At 44.2% G+C, this 15,285-nt stretch overlaps 1 protein-coding gene across 1 annotated transcript in view; it reads left to right on the top strand.

Annotated features, from left to right (window-relative positions):
- The first annotated feature begins 713 nt into the window (after nt 1-713).
- Nucleotides 714-15,285, top strand: part of LARP4B (La ribonucleoprotein 4B) — an 85,163-nt gene continuing 70,591 nt past the window's right edge. Inside the window, exon 1 of the mRNA XM_055431707.2 lies at nt 714-990. The gene's annotated coding sequence lies outside the window, so the exon portion shown is untranslated. The remainder of the gene's footprint in view (nt 991-15,285) is intronic.

Genomic DNA, 15,285 nt, shown 5'->3' with positions numbered 1-15,285 from the left:
TCTGCACAAAGGACGGCCAGGCGCAGCAGGCACGCCAGCAATCAGGCTTAAAACCGGTGAACACACTTCACTTTGTTTCCCCTCCCCTCAGAACGGGTCGGGTAGGTGGCACCAGCTCGGGTTTGGGAAGACGTCCCCAGTCTTCTGCATTTTCTCTGAAAGTGCGGAGAACGTAGCGGGCTGACGGGCAGTGGGCGCCGCCTTCCCCTTCTCCGGAGCGCTCTTTGGGGTCTTTCCTGACCCAACCACCGGACAGCCATACAGTCTCGGGGCGGAGTCTGATCTCGGTAAGAGGGTGAGGAGCCGGGGTCCGGGGCCGAGGGGGACTTGGGTCGCGGCCCTCTGCTGACGGGGGCGGGCCAGGGCACTAGTGTGACTGGAGTCGGCAGTCCAGGTCCCTGAGTGAAAGGGGCGGAGTCAGGGACCCCAGCTGACGCGCCTCCTTCAGCCTGAGGCGGGGGGCCGAGCAGACAGCGTGCGCGGGCTGGGGCGGGGGCTACGTGCGCGGGGCGGGCCTGCGTGCGCGCCCCCACCAATCACAGGCGCCACCGGCAGGGGCACGCGCGCCGAGAGACCTAGAGGAGGGGGCGGACCCGGCGCCGCGCGAGGCCAATTGAGACGCCGTGTCGACATGACGTAAGGGCGCCGAGCGCCTGTGGGCGGACCCAGTGGGGAGTAGCGGGCGCGCGAGCGCGAGGGGAGGGACTTCCGGCAGGTCCCGGAAGCGGGAGCTGTGTGTTCTCATGCGAACGGGAAGGAGCGTTGGGGCGCTGGAGTCGCGAGGTTGAGACCTTTTTGGCCTGAAACGGGAAGGAGCCGCTGCTGTCCCGCCGCCAGCCCGCGCCGCTCCGACCCCCGCCGCTCGTCCGGGCCGGCCGCGCCCCTGCTCCCGCCCCTCCCTCACAGCCCGTCCGCGTGTGGCGCGGTCGCCGGGCACCGGGGCTGCGGCGGTCGGCGGCCGGGCGGCGGCGGCGGCGGCGGCGCTGACAGGTGAGCGCGGCGGCGGACGGGCCGCTCTTCCCCGCTCACGCTCCCGCCGTGCCGCACCCGGCCGCCGCCTCGGACCCGCGCCGCGCCCGCCTGTCACGGGCCGCCATCTTCCCGGAGGACGCGGCCGGGCAGGGCCGGGCTGGCGCAGCCGGGCCGGGGCGCGGGCCGAGGGGCCTGGGTTCGCGCCGGGGCCGGGTCGGGGCGGCGGGCAGGGCTGGGTCCGGGCAGGGCCGTGCCGAGGTCTTGGGAGCCGGGGCAGGGTCCGGGCAGCGCAGCCGTCCAGCCCGCACTGCGGCGGCCTCGCCCTGCCCTCCGCCCGGGCCCGGGATCGCGGCCGGCCGGGCGGGGAGGGCCCGGGTCCCTCGGATCAGGAAGTGGAGTCTTGTTGCTCTGGGTGTGCTTGGGACGCGCCCACTCTCCTCTGAGAGGCTTGAGCACACGCACAGTCTGGAAGAAATGGGAAAATATTCTAAAGATGCCCTGTGCTCGAGGTTGGGAGTCTCTCACCACCTGCTTCTCAGTCGTGTCCAATCAGAACGTAAAACTTAAGACTTGTTCAGACTTCACTGTAATTTTGTATTGCAACTTTACTTGCAGGTCATCTTCCTTTCCCCCTCATTTCTACGTAAAATGGTCTTTAGGCTGAGTTGAAACTTGAGAAGATTTTCTGTAGGGTAGCTATCCTGTGCGTTCGAGACCCTCTGCTTGGCTGCGCTGTAACTTGCCCTAAATGTTAAGTGGAAGCTTAAAGTTTTGGAGAACTGAAGGAACGCGAAAATTTCCCTTAACTGTGAAGGGAAATGAGTTTCTGTCAGGGTTTTGAAAAAAGATAATACCAACGTGAAGACGAATGTTGTAAGCATTCAAGTTATTTCTCCCTTGTGATATTTATCTGGTCTCTTATTTTGTGTTAAGTATATAAAATGCTTTTGAAATAGGTTCTGAGTTGTAGTTTGCAAAGACCACAGTGGGAAAGAGTGGTGTTCATTTCTGTGGAGGTCAGTATGTGCAGTGTGCAATTTGCATACTTTCCCACCTACATTGCTCCTTCTAATTTACCGTCGGGGTAGTTTACAGAAATTGAAATGGTTGTGGCTTGTCAGTTTTTCTTTGTATTTAATATTCTGCAAGGCAATTTTGTAATCAGGCTATATGAAACCGCTTGATAGAACTTTGCTTGAGTTGCTACTGTGGAATACTTTCTCAAAGGCATCAGATTAGCAAGTGTATTAACTATACATTTGATTTGTGTACTTCGCTTCGAAACTTACACCCCGAAGTAAATTTCATCCTGTATTTTGAAAAGTTGATATGAGTTGACTTTTTAAGGTGAAAAAATGGGCATGTGAAGAGAGGTAGACATGGTTTCTTACTGATTAGAAATTACCCTCTGGGTGCTTCACTTTCTTCATATCTGAAAGAGGGATAGTAATAATAACAGCTTCATAGGGCTATTTGTAACATATTGATGTTCGTTGTTTTTAATATTTTGTTGTATTGTTAAGTTCTTACTTAGAATTTGGAAATGGTGTTTGCCTTTTTACTATTGTCAATATTCTTTTGGTGACTATCAATTTTAATTTATTAACAGAATTTTTTGTTTTTTAGTTTACACATGCATTTGGGCAGAGAAAGCAAGTTCTGAGGACAGGATGTTTATTTGGAGAAAGGAGTTATACTATATTTGAGTAATAGCCAGGGAGAATGGATGATAATTTGAGTACAGAAATTTCTTGGCATTCAGTTTTATGTGTGTTGTTGAAGAATAGCTGGAATTAAATGGCAGCACCTTTAGGGAAAATTTTGATTTTATTTAATGTTCCTAGGGATTGTACTTCTAAAAAATTGAGGTTTGGAGAATTTATTCATACTAATATGATTTTCACAGATAAGCACAAATTTTCATAAATTCATGTTTAAAATCTGTGGAGGGAAATGTTTACCCTTGTTTTTAATGAAGCAGCCTTCATATATCATAAAGTAATTCTAAAATACATACTGAAGTGCAAGATGGGAACATCATGTTTTTAATGGTAATAACAATAAACAATGCCTTAAAGTAGCTCCACTACTCTGCATAGATTTCAACAATCTTACAGGTTTTTACAGTGATAGAGCTTCAGTTGATATTACCCACCAAGAAGTGGCTGACAAACTCCTTTCACCATTATTTCAAAGTGTCTTGCTGTAGTGAAATACTACAGAAATACTTTCTGTAGTGAAAACTAGGATTATAATCTAGGTCTTCTAATTTAAGTAACTTGTGTTATCTTTATGATGGTTCCTTGAGGTTGCAAAAACCTGTGTATATATATTTACATCTCATTTGCTTTCATCCTAATGTGTAAGGCACAAGTTTCAAATTGGGTTTCATACTTGTACTCTGTTGCAGAGTTCTCTCATATTTAAGAATTTTTTTTAAGATTGGTAAATGCAAGAAAATCACATATATTGTGATTCCTCCTATGAGACCACTGATTCAGCTCTTTTAATGAAGAGAAGAAAACAAGCAGGAAAGTTGTGTTTATTAAAAGTACATTGTTAAACAGACACTGCTGCAGGGTTGGGTCACTTATGCTGTTTTCGTAAAACTTTATTCCTGTAAAGAGTTCTCCCTTTTTCTGTAAGAGCTAATTTTAGAGCACAGTAAAGGAGGCACAGCCTTCTGAGAGGATTAAACTCACCAGACCAGATTTTAATTTAGTTCAGTTTGAACTTTTTCCTCCTAATTGTTGCACTTGTGATATGTTTGGAGCTACTTTACTCCTGAAGTTATCTTGATTACAAAATGAGTTTCTCTATTAGAGTGTGGAGTTGTAAGGTAGATAACCATTAGGTTCTCTTACTAAAAGGGGGAGAATGATTCCAACGTGGAAATGTTTTTTTCTTCATGTTCTAACACTTTTATTTTTCCCTTGTGTAAATGTCTTCCTTATGCTCAGGCAAAGTGATTGACTCAGCTTGTTTCTCCTTCCTTCTCACCCTCCTCACCCACAGAGCCCTGTACCTTTTGTTACTTCAGTGCCTTTATAAACTTTTTGGCCATATTTTCTAGTGAGGCTGTCATGGCACCTTTGTACTCTGAAAGGGTTGCAGGTGAGTGGTGCCTAGTACGCCTTCTGTCATGGTCTGGTTCCCTCTTCAGTGTCAGTCCTGCTTCCCTGCTGTAGCGAGACCTGGGCCACAGGGTGCATTCTGTAACATGGAGAGCACTTCCTAATTAACTTAAATTCAGTCAAGTCTTCACTGAAAATGTTCTTTATGAAATATGACATGCACAAGTTTTGACTCAAAACTGATAGGGTGGTATATATTTGTGGGATAAAAATAAAACGCTCGTTTTTATTTGCACACACCATTTTTGTCATGCTGTAGCCAGAGATTTGGAGAAGGCAATGGCAAGCCACTCCAGTACTATTGCCTAGAAAATCCCATGGATGGAGGAGCCTGGTTGGCTGTAGTCAGTGGGGTCGCTAAGGGTCGGACACGACTGAGCGACTTCACTTTCACACATTGGAGAAGGAAATGGCAACCCACTCCAGTGTTCTTGCCTGGAGAATCCCAGGGACGGGGGAGCCTGGTGGGCTTCCGTCTATGGGGTCACACAGAGTCAGACACGATTGAAGTTACTTAGCAGCCAGAGATTGCTTTAAAGGCCTTTTTGAAAACTCCTCAGTGACTGTCCCCCACCTAACTAAGATGTACCCAGGGGCCTTGCCACCTCTGCTTTCTCTTTGCCGGCTGGACCACCTTTTGTTGGCCTGTGCTGACCACATCCTTTCCCGCAAACCTTGGCATTGTCTTTGCTGTCTGTAGTTTCTTTGCCTGATGTTGAAGGTTTTTTTCTTTTTTTAACTTCGCTCCTTAACCCATCTTTATAAAGGTATTTCAGGAATCCTTACCTTAATTTTTAAGGTTGTGCTGAGCACTTTTCTGTTTCTGTAGCACTGCAAGGCATTGCACTGATTAATTAACATAAGCTCCTTGTGGGCGAGATCCTTTTATGTCCCTAACCTCTGCCCAGCCCAGGACCATATACACTACAGATGTTGTAAACTTTGTTTTACTGGAAGGATAAGACACTTCCTACTTCAGTTTTAGAATTTTTTGCATGCTTTCATGAACAAACAGGGAAATCTTTACTTGAAAAGAATTCAATAGAAAATGCATAAAGCATCATACTTAACAAAATGTTAACAGACTCGATAGCTATATGCAACGCATACAGTATTGTAGGTGGAATGATTTAACTAAGTGATCTCTTGAGGATATTCTTTCTCAGTCTTTAAAAATGTGCACCTTTTGAGAACAAATTTCTTTCTTTATTTTGCTTTAAATTAAATTATACCAGCCAAAAACAAAGCAGTTACAATAATGAAAATGTATTTTCAAACCTGAGTGGAGTTTTCCATTTTTTATTCTCTATTGAGAATCATTGCTCCAGGACCTGATGCAAAGCAGGACTGCTGAGAGGAAGGGCTTCATTCATTCCTTCTTTGATCAACCGGACATTAGCAGTATAAAGATGAATGATACCTGAGCTTTTCTCTAAGGCTTGTGGTCTAGAAGGAAGTAATACCATGAATTGTTTTACTTGAAGTGAAATAGACCTGCATTTGGGCTCTTGAAGCTTTTGTACATGAATCTTGTTGAGGACTTTGCACCGCACATTTCCTCGAGCAGCCCCATCAGGCCAGTCATGTGTATTTTGCATGGAGGGTGGCAGACACCCCTCATCCCCCTTTTCTGCTTTGTTTTTGTTTGTATCACTTAGTACCTCGTTAAAATATGCCTTGTAACTTCTGTATTCCATGTACCTTCTGTTTTCTTGTACTTGAATGTAAATTCTGCAGTCGAAGGATTGTGTCTCTTCTGTTCATTGCTGTGAATCCAGACCTTAGAACATGGTGTCCACTACATAATTGATGAGTAAATACCATGGTTGTACTGGTGAACAAAAAGGGATAAGCAGTCCTCACTGTGAGGCAGAGACGGTCAGTCATGTTGTGCCCGGAGGTCATCATGTAGCCTCGAACGATGCGGGGAGGGGGGCTTCCGGGCAGAGCATAAGGGTGCAGAGGCTGAGCTCAGAACTCCTTTGGAGAGTCTGCCCCCCGGGGTAGGTGAGTGAGGCAGCAGGGGGTCCTGGGTGTCTGGAGCTCCTGGTATGGGTGAGAACTGTGCTTTCTCTCCTAAGAACAGTGGAGTGCAGTCAGGGGGCTTTAAACTGGAGAATTATGTGACCAGGATTGCCTCTTTTAAGTGGTCCTTCTGCTTTCCTGAGAGTTGTGTCCATGGGGAGGGATGGCTGCACATAGACTGGTATTACTTGGCCCCAGGGTGGCAAGCCCTCTTGCTTTCACTTGTGTTTATCACAGTGGAACAGCCCAAGCCCTGGTCTAAATGAAGGATACGTTGCTTAGAATCCCTTTCACTTGTATTGCAGATAATCGTGTGTGTGTAAAAGATACTTTAAAAATATGCCTTAAGTCTGCTTGCGTTTCTCGTTTAAAGTATATTTGTTATTTCAGCTTTTATTAAGGCAGACTAATTAACAGATTCCTTTTTTAGAAACATTTCTGAAAAATGAGAACATTTTGTTTTCAGATTTCAAAAAGCTTTGTTTTATTGTCAGGCTCAAAAATGCAGTGATTAAAAGCATAGTGACCAATTGGATATAGATTTACAAGTTGCTTCAGTAGTGGTTATTTCTTTCTTAGTATATTAAACATTCCCTTTTCAAATATTTTTTTTTTTAAATGATCAAATCCTTTAAAGCCTTTTCTCTAAGTACTTTATACTTTCTGAACATTTTTATTTATTTGTTGATTACATGTGTCTCTGTATTTTGTTGTTGAGATTTTACCATCTGTATAATGTCTTGTGGTATGCAGTTGACCCTTGGACAACACAGGGGTTGGGGCGCCAGTCCTGTGTGCAGTTGAAAATCGGAGTAGAACTTTCCGGTTGGTTCTCTTTATCTGTGGTTTCACTCCTGTGGACACAACCAACCTTGGATCATGCAGTACTGTAATATACATTTATTGAAAAAAAAATCCATGTAAAAGTGGATCTGAATAGTTCAAGCCTATGTTGTTAAGGGTCACCTTTGTATGTGTGTGTGTATGTTATAAACAGTGCATGTAGCATGTAATCCATTGCAGGCTGGCTTCTCACAGCTCCTGTGGTCAGGGAATGCCAGCAGCCTTTAAAAGCAGACTTGAAGTCCTTGTGAAGAGAGTTGCTTTTTAAACATCTGGACAAGGCAAAAGCATTTTATCTTTGCTTGCACTTTTTGGAAGGTGAAAAGATTCAAGCAGCTTATTGTCATTTAGTGCAGAAGCTCAGTGTGGAAACCCTTTGGGGTAAACTTGCCCTGGTACTATTGTAAGGTCCTTATTTCATTTGAGTTCATATCTGTATCTCCAGTAATACTTCCTGTCAGACTAGAATGCCATTTCCAGTTTCCCTTCGTAGGTCACTTGGAGTACAGACCGTTGCACAAATGAGTAACTATGAATCAGCAGTATTTGCTTCTTCACACCTTAAACATCTAGGAGGGGAAGGGCAGTCAGTGAAGACGGAAAGATGCAGTGAGTGAAGCAGCTCCTAGTACTTGCTCCCTGTGCGTGTGGCCCTTCGTTTTTCATCACTCTTCCCATTTCTTTGTATACGTTGACGAGTTTTTCCTACATTCTGCTGGAATCATTATCTTTCAGGGCTCAGTGCAGGAGAGTTAACCTAATCATGAAAGGACCGGAAATAGAAAATAGGATCATCAAATAAAACTCCAGAAGCAGTCAGGCACACAGAATTTGAAAGCCTGTGACCTGGAGAAACTTCCAGTTAAGAGTAAAATGTTTCCCTGTAAAAGAGTGCGTTGGGATCCTAAATGACATAACTTTTATTTTTATTTTTTTTAATTAATTTTTATTGGAGTATAGTTGCTTTACAGGGCTTCCTTTGTGGCTCAGCTGGTGAAGAATCTGCCTACAATGTGGGAGACTTGGGTTTGATCCCTGATTGGGAAGATCCCCTGGAGAAGGGAAAGGGTACCCACTCCAGTGTTCTGGCCTGGAGAATCCCATGGACTCTACAGTGTTGTACAGTCCATGGACAATGGACTATGCAGTGTTGTACAGTTTTCCAATGTCCAACTGTACATTGTTGTGCTAGTTTCTACTGTATAGTCGAATGAGTCAGCCATATGTATTCAGATATCCCCTCCCTTTTGGACTTTCTTACCCTGAATGACCATAATGTTTGGTATTTTCTGTCATGGACACTCTTAGCATACTGTTCCTTTGACGTTTAGAATGTCAAGAGTATGGTTTTTATTGTGGAAGTTTTAAATCTTTTAACCTAAAGTGTTTCATGAAATCGCAAGATTATAGGTAAGGATGAAAACACTGTAGGTCAGGTGATTTCCCAAAGTCACTGTGTGGCCACAAATCACATTATAGTGATGCCCCCTTGTCTGTGGGGAACACTTTCAAAGACCCCTGGTCTTTAGCTTTACTCACCTAAAGCTGTGAGTAATGCCGTAACCTGTATATATACTGTTTTTTCCTATAAGTACATTCCTAGGGTAAAGTTTAATTTACAGATGAGGGACAGTAAGAGATTAACAATAATTAATAAAAAATATGACAATTATAACCATATACCAAAATAAAAATTATGTGAGTGTTATCTCAAAATTCTTTTATACAAATTTAATGCCTTTTCCATCTTTGCTAGTCATTTTTCAAGCACTGTGGCTATAACTTGCATTTTGAGGTGCAACAGAAAAACTAGCACAAATTTCTTTTTCCTTCACAGTTTCAGCGTTCATACTGTAGATATTAACCTCAGCGTACAATTTTTTTTCCTTTACTAAGTAAAAAACTTTTACCTTTTCACTTAAAAAAAGCACCTTACAGCTTCCGTTTGGCATATCTCAATTGCCAGCATCATGACTCTTGCGCTTTGATTGTTGTTATTCAGTTGCTTAGTTGTATCTGACTCTTTGTGACCCCAAGGACTGCATGCCAGGCTTCCCTGTCCTTCATTATTTCTCACAAGCTGTTCAAACTCATGTCCATTGAGTTGATGATGCCATCCAGCCATTGCCCTTTGGGGCAGTTATTAAATAAGAGTCCCTTCAACTCCAACGCTGTCACACTGTGATAGTTGATCTGATGACCAGCCGGCAGCAGAGTGAGTAACAGGCAGGGTACGCTGCACACAGGTGTGAGTCACGTCCGGGCGGGACAGTGCAAGAATGGGTACCGTGCAAGATCAGGTCACGCTCTGCAGACGTGCACCTTTGAAAACTTATGCGTTGTTTTCCTGGGATTTTCCGTTCGATGTTTCTGGACCACGGTTGACCCTGGGTGATCAAAAGCATGGAACGCAAACTATGGATCAGGAAAGACTCCTGAGCTAGCTAGGTAATATTCTGAGTGGGGCAAATGAAAGGTGGATCATTAACTTCCAGTTTACAGTTTGGGGTGGAGTGTGGTTAGGCTTTATGATAATTGGTGAAGAATAAGTGTTGATGTTAAGCTGTTAAGTCCCTAAGTCGTGTCTGGCTCTTTGTGACCCCACGGACTGCAGCACGCCAGGCTTCCTTGTCCTCCACTGCCCCCAAGAGTTTGTTCAGGTTCATGTCCATTGAGTCGGTGAGGCTGTCTAACCGTCTTGTCCTCTGCTGCCCCGTTTTCTTGCCTTCAATCTTTGCCAGCATCAGGATTTTTTCCAGTGAGTTGGCTCTTCAAATCAGGTGGCCACAGTATTGGAACTTCAGCATCAGTCCTTCCAATGAATATTCAGGGTTGATTTCCTTTAGATTGATTGGTTTGATCTCCTTGCAGTCCCAGGGACCCTGAAGAGTCTTTCTTCTTCAGCACCACAATTTGAAAACATCAGTTCTTTGGCGCTCAGCCTTCTTTATAGTCTAATTCTCATGTCTGTACATGACTATTGGAAAAACCATATCTTTGAGTCTATGAACCTTTGTGGGCAAAGTGATGTTTCTGGTTTTTAATATGCTGTCTGCTGCTGCTGCTGCTATGTCGCTTCAATTGTGTCTGACTCTGTGCGACCCCATAGACGGCAGCCCACGAGGCTCCGCCATCCCTGAGATTCTCCAGGCAAGAACACTGGAGTGGGTTGCCATTTCCTTCTCCAATGCGTGAAAGTGAAAAGTGAAAATGAAGTCGCTCAGTCGTGTCTAACTGGTAGTGACCCCATGGACTGCAGCCTACCAGGCTCCTCCGTCCATGGGATTTTCTAAGCAAGAGTACTGGAGTGGCTTGCCATTGCCTTCTCCGAATATGCTGTCTAGGTTTGTCATAGCTTTTCTTCCAAGGAGCAAGTGTTTGTCTGTACTAAGTGTTTAATAATAATTACCAATACATATAAAGCAGCCTTAATTCAGTTACATGGCGTAGTTTGTTTTTTATTAATGCCATTGTTACCTGCCTAAAATTACAAGACTGAGGGGGAGCTTTAATCCTTTTTTACCATGCTGTGTGGGGCCACCCAAGACGGACGGGTCATGGTGGAGAGGTCTGACAGCATGTGGTCCACTGGAGAAGGGAATGGCAAACCACTTCAGTATACTTGCCTTGAGAACCCCATGAACAGTATGAAAAGGCAAAATGATAGGATACTGACTGATGCTGGGAGGAATAGAGGGCGGGAGGAGACGGGGACGACAGAGAATGAGAGGGCTGGATGGCATCACCAACTCGATGGACATGAGTTTGAGTGAACTCTGGGAGTTGGTGATGGACAGGGAGGCCTGGCGTGCTGTGATTCATGGGGTTGCAAAGAGTCGGACACGACTGATCGACTGAACTGAACTGAATGTTTGGTATGGATGAAATAATCCTTTGAAGTAAGTCATTTTCTGAGATTTTGCGTTTTGGTCTACATTAGTTTATTAACTAAGATTTGAAAATAGCTTCTGAAAACAACTTCCAAAAGAAAAAAGTGTAGTATTGTGGTTATTTTCTTAGGATGTTAGAGCTCTAAAGATTCAGAGATGGAGGCCCACAGAAGTAAAATTAATTTGAAGTACAGATGATTGGCTGGTGGCAGAGTGAGGGCTGTGACTCTGGTCTCCTCTCTAAGCTATGTTCTCCTTGGCACTAGTATAGAACTCAGTGGGATACTTTTCAGTTTATACCCGAACAGAGGAATTTTAAAAGAAAAATTGAATTGGTGAAAGTGTTAATTTTATGTACACTATTGAATTTTGAGTCAACATTTTTTTAAAAAATACACATTTTTTTTGGCTGTGCCAAGTGTTAATTGTGGCATGTGGGATCTTTCAGTTGTGGCATGTGAGCTCTTAGTTGTAGCATATGGGATCTAGTTCCCTGACCAGGGATCGAACCTGGACTCTCTGCATTGGGAGCACAGTCTTAGCCACTGGACCACCAAGGAAGCCCCAGTCAATATTTTATTGTTTTGTTTTTAAAGCATATTTGTAAAGCAGCCATTGAACTGTGCTTTTTAAAACATTGAATTAATGTATATATTCCAGGAAAATTAAGGGTTTTCTTTGTCATTTTAGATAGTTTAACCTATTAGCTTTAATTCATTTAAAATCCTTCCTGTTAGCAAGGCGCTAACAGGTCTTGTAGTTTGTATTATATATTCAGACTCGTCTTTGAGAACTAGCCTAAGTGAAATTCATTTAAATTCCATGGTCTTCTTCCTGAAGCATTCAGACCTTAACATCCATGCCTGGTGCAGGCCTTGGCCTTCAGGCTTTGGAAGCGGTGCCCATCTGTTCACACTCACCGCCTGTTTCTGTGCAAACAGGGATCTGTCCTGAGCACTGAGCACCACTCAGGCCTTCAGTACGGCTCCTCCACAGCCATCTTTGCTAAAATATGTGCATTCGCAGCCTGCAGTGTTCTGGACTGGAGGCCTGAGTGCAGGCGTTGGGCCCTCCTCCACAGAGGACCAGGCTGTGACTTGGACCCACAGCCTTGGCTCTTCCCCCATTTGTTCTTTGGAGCACCTGCCTTGCTGCTTGGGAAACTGAGGCCTGGAGACAGGTGCCTTATACCACACAATGGGAGAAGAGCAGAAAATGGGGTTTGCCTGACTTCTGCTTCCAGATCCACTGCAAATAGTGCTCAAAGCATGGGTGTCTTGCATAAAGGTGTCTTAGGTCTAGTAACCTGGTAGATTTGAGAGCTGTAAACACAGCATAGCTAAGCATCAGAAATGTTGGCTTTAACTAGTAAGTTTTAATAGTAGTTTTATAGTGATGATTGTTGAGATCGTGGGAGCCCACAAGATAAGACTGAGAGAAGGTGTTTACTATGCTGAGCAGTAATTCAGAATTATTGGAGCTGATTCTTGTTCTCCTAGTTGCTCAGAACTTTTATTGTGATGTTACCTATTTTGTCGTCTGTTGGAGTATGATCCTAAGTGGGCTAGGACTTGTGATCCTGTTGGAATATCAGATTGAAAGATTATCCAAAGTAGTGTATCTTTTAAAATTCATAACTGTGGAATGTAAATTTTTTTTTTCAAACATCATGGTATCACTTTTTCAAGGAGAGCTGCCTGTTAGGGGGTATTTGACATATTTTAATACTAACCGATTTGCTGTCCTTTTGGTGAACATGAGAGCGTGTTCAGTTGTCACACCTCATCTCTGAGGCTGGTGGTTAGAGTGTGCTTGGACTCTGTGACTGCTACTTTCTGAGTACAGAGTTGCACAGGTTCTCCCGCTGTCCTTTCTGGAGGTGGAACCTTCCATAAACCAAAATAAAGAAGCAATTACCTTAGGATGCATCTTGTTCAGAAAAGCACAGAATAGGTGGAGACACTGCTCACAGCTCACAGCCAAGTGTTGGCCGGATACTGAGTCGCATGTCTTGGGGAAGGAGCTTGGAGGGGTTGCTCAGTGCTCAAGTGAGCACTGCTTCTATAGCTTTGCTGCAGAACAGACTCAGAAAGCTGGTTTTGATTTTCACAAAAGCAGAAATTCTCTTCAGATCTCTTGGTTAGCAAAAACAGGACTAATATAGGCCCTTTGTACAAGTGAACTTTAGCAAAGTGGGAGACTTCTGTGTTTCATAGCTCCCTGGGGCCAGTGCCTGACTCACTGCCACTTGTTTGAGCACGTGCCCTGTGCTGATGTGCCCTAAAGATGCTCACAGGATCACGCCTGCAGAGCGAAGTCCCCGCTGTTACGTCCTCCTCCCCTGCTTGGTGGTGCAGGTGGACTTGCATGAGGAGAATCCTCAGGCTCCTGGGTCGGTGTTTAATGTTTCTGGTCTCCGTCCACTTTTTCCAGTTCAAGGACTCATGACTTTCAGCATATTTTCGAAAGGATCTTTTACTTCTACCTTTAGTACTAATAGTAGATCTTGTGTGTTTGCCACCTGGGAACTTCTTCTGTGAGTTGTTATTTTGAGAATTAAATGGAATTTTTTATATCACTATCACTTTGCATTTAACTCTTCTCTCTGTTCAGACCCCAAGTGCATACTTACATGTATGCATACACAAACACACATATATACAGATAGAAACGTAACAACGGAATGAGAAAGACAAGAAATCTCTTGAAGAAGATTGGAGATACCAATTTCATGCAAGGATGGGCACAATAAACGACAGAAACTGTAAGGACCTAAGAGAGGCAGAAGAGATTAAGAAGAGGTGGCAAGAATACAGGGAAAAACTATACCAAGAAAGGTCTCATTGACCTAGATAACCACACTGGTGTGGTCACTCACCTAGAACCAGACATCCTGGAATGTGAAGTCAAGTGGGCCTTAGGAAGCCTTACTATGAACAAAGCTAGCGGAGATGATGGAATTCCAACTGAGCTATTTAAAATCCTAAAAGATGATGCTGTTAAAGCGTTGGACTCAGTCTGTCAGCAAATTTGGAAAACTCAGCCGTGACCACAGGACTAGAAAAGGTAAGTTTTCATTCCAGTCCCAAAGGAGGGCAATGCCAAAGAATATTCAGACTACCATACAGTTGTACTCATTTCACATGTTAGTATGGTTATGCTCAAAATCCTTCAGGCTGGGCTTTAGAGAACTTCCAGATGTACAAACGGGTTTAGAATAGGCAGAGGAACCAGAGATCAAGTTGCTGGCATCTGTTGGATCATAAAGAAAGCAAGGGAATTCCAGAAAAAACATCTACTTTTGCTTCATTGACTACAGTAAGGCCTGTGTGTGGATCACAACAAACTGTGGAAAATTCTTAAAGAGATGGGAATACCAGACCACCTTACCTGTTTCCTGAGAAGCCTATATGTGGGTCAAGAAGCAACAAGTAGGACTGGATGTGGAACAGCGTACTAGTTCAAAATTGGGAAAGGAGTATGACAAGGCTGAATATTGTCACCCTGTTCATTTAACTTAAATGAAGAGAACATCAAGTGAAATGCCAGGCTGGATGAATCACAAGGTGGTATCAAGATTGCTGGGAGAAATATCAACAACCTTAGATATGCAGATGATACCACTCAAATGACAGAAAGTGAAGAGGAACTGAAGAGCCTCTTGATGAAGGTGACTCACTGGAAAAGACTCTGATGCTGGGAGGGATTGGGGGCGGGAGGAGACGGGGATGACAAAGAATGAGATGGATGGCATCACCAACTTGATGGACATGAGTTTGAGTAAACTCCGGGAGTTGGTGATGGACAGGGAGGCCTGGCGTGCTGTGATTCATGGGGTTGCAAAAAGTCAGACACGACTGAGTGACTGAACTGAACTGAACTGAACTGATGAAGGTGAGAGTAGTGAAAAAGCTGGCTTAAAATTCAACATACAAAAAACTAAGGTGATGACTTTATTTTTCTGGGCTCCAAAATCACTGTAGATGGTGACTACAGCCATGAAATTAAAAGATGCTTACTCCTTGGAAGGAAAGTTATGACCAACCTAGACAGCATATTAAAAAGCAGAGACATTACTTTGTCAACAAAGGTCCATCTAGTCAAACCTATGGTTTTCCCAGTAGTCATGTATGGATGTGAGAGTTGGACTGTAAAGAAAGCTGAGCACCGAAGAATTGATGCTTTTGAACTGTGGTGTTGGAGAAGACTTTTGAGAGTTCCTTGGACTACAAGGAGACCCGACCAGTTCATTCTAAAGGAGATTAGTCCTGGGTGTTCATTGGAAGGACTGATGTTGAAGCTGAATCTCCAATACTTTGGTCACCTGGTGCGAAGGGCTGATTTATCTGAAAAGACCCTGATGCTGGGAAGAATTGAGGGCAGGAGGAGAAGGGGACGACAGAGGATGAGATGGTTGGATG

The sequence above is a fragment of the Moschus berezovskii genome, chromosome 15 (genome assembly GCF_049115385.1).
Source record: "Moschus berezovskii isolate FMDL1 chromosome 15, NW_MosBer_1.0, whole genome shotgun sequence".
NCBI classification, from domain to species: domain Eukaryota; kingdom Metazoa; phylum Chordata; class Mammalia; order Artiodactyla; family Moschidae; genus Moschus; species Moschus berezovskii.
The sequence above is the reverse complement of the archived record's forward strand: the minus strand, read 5'-3'. Positions and strand labels throughout refer to the sequence as shown.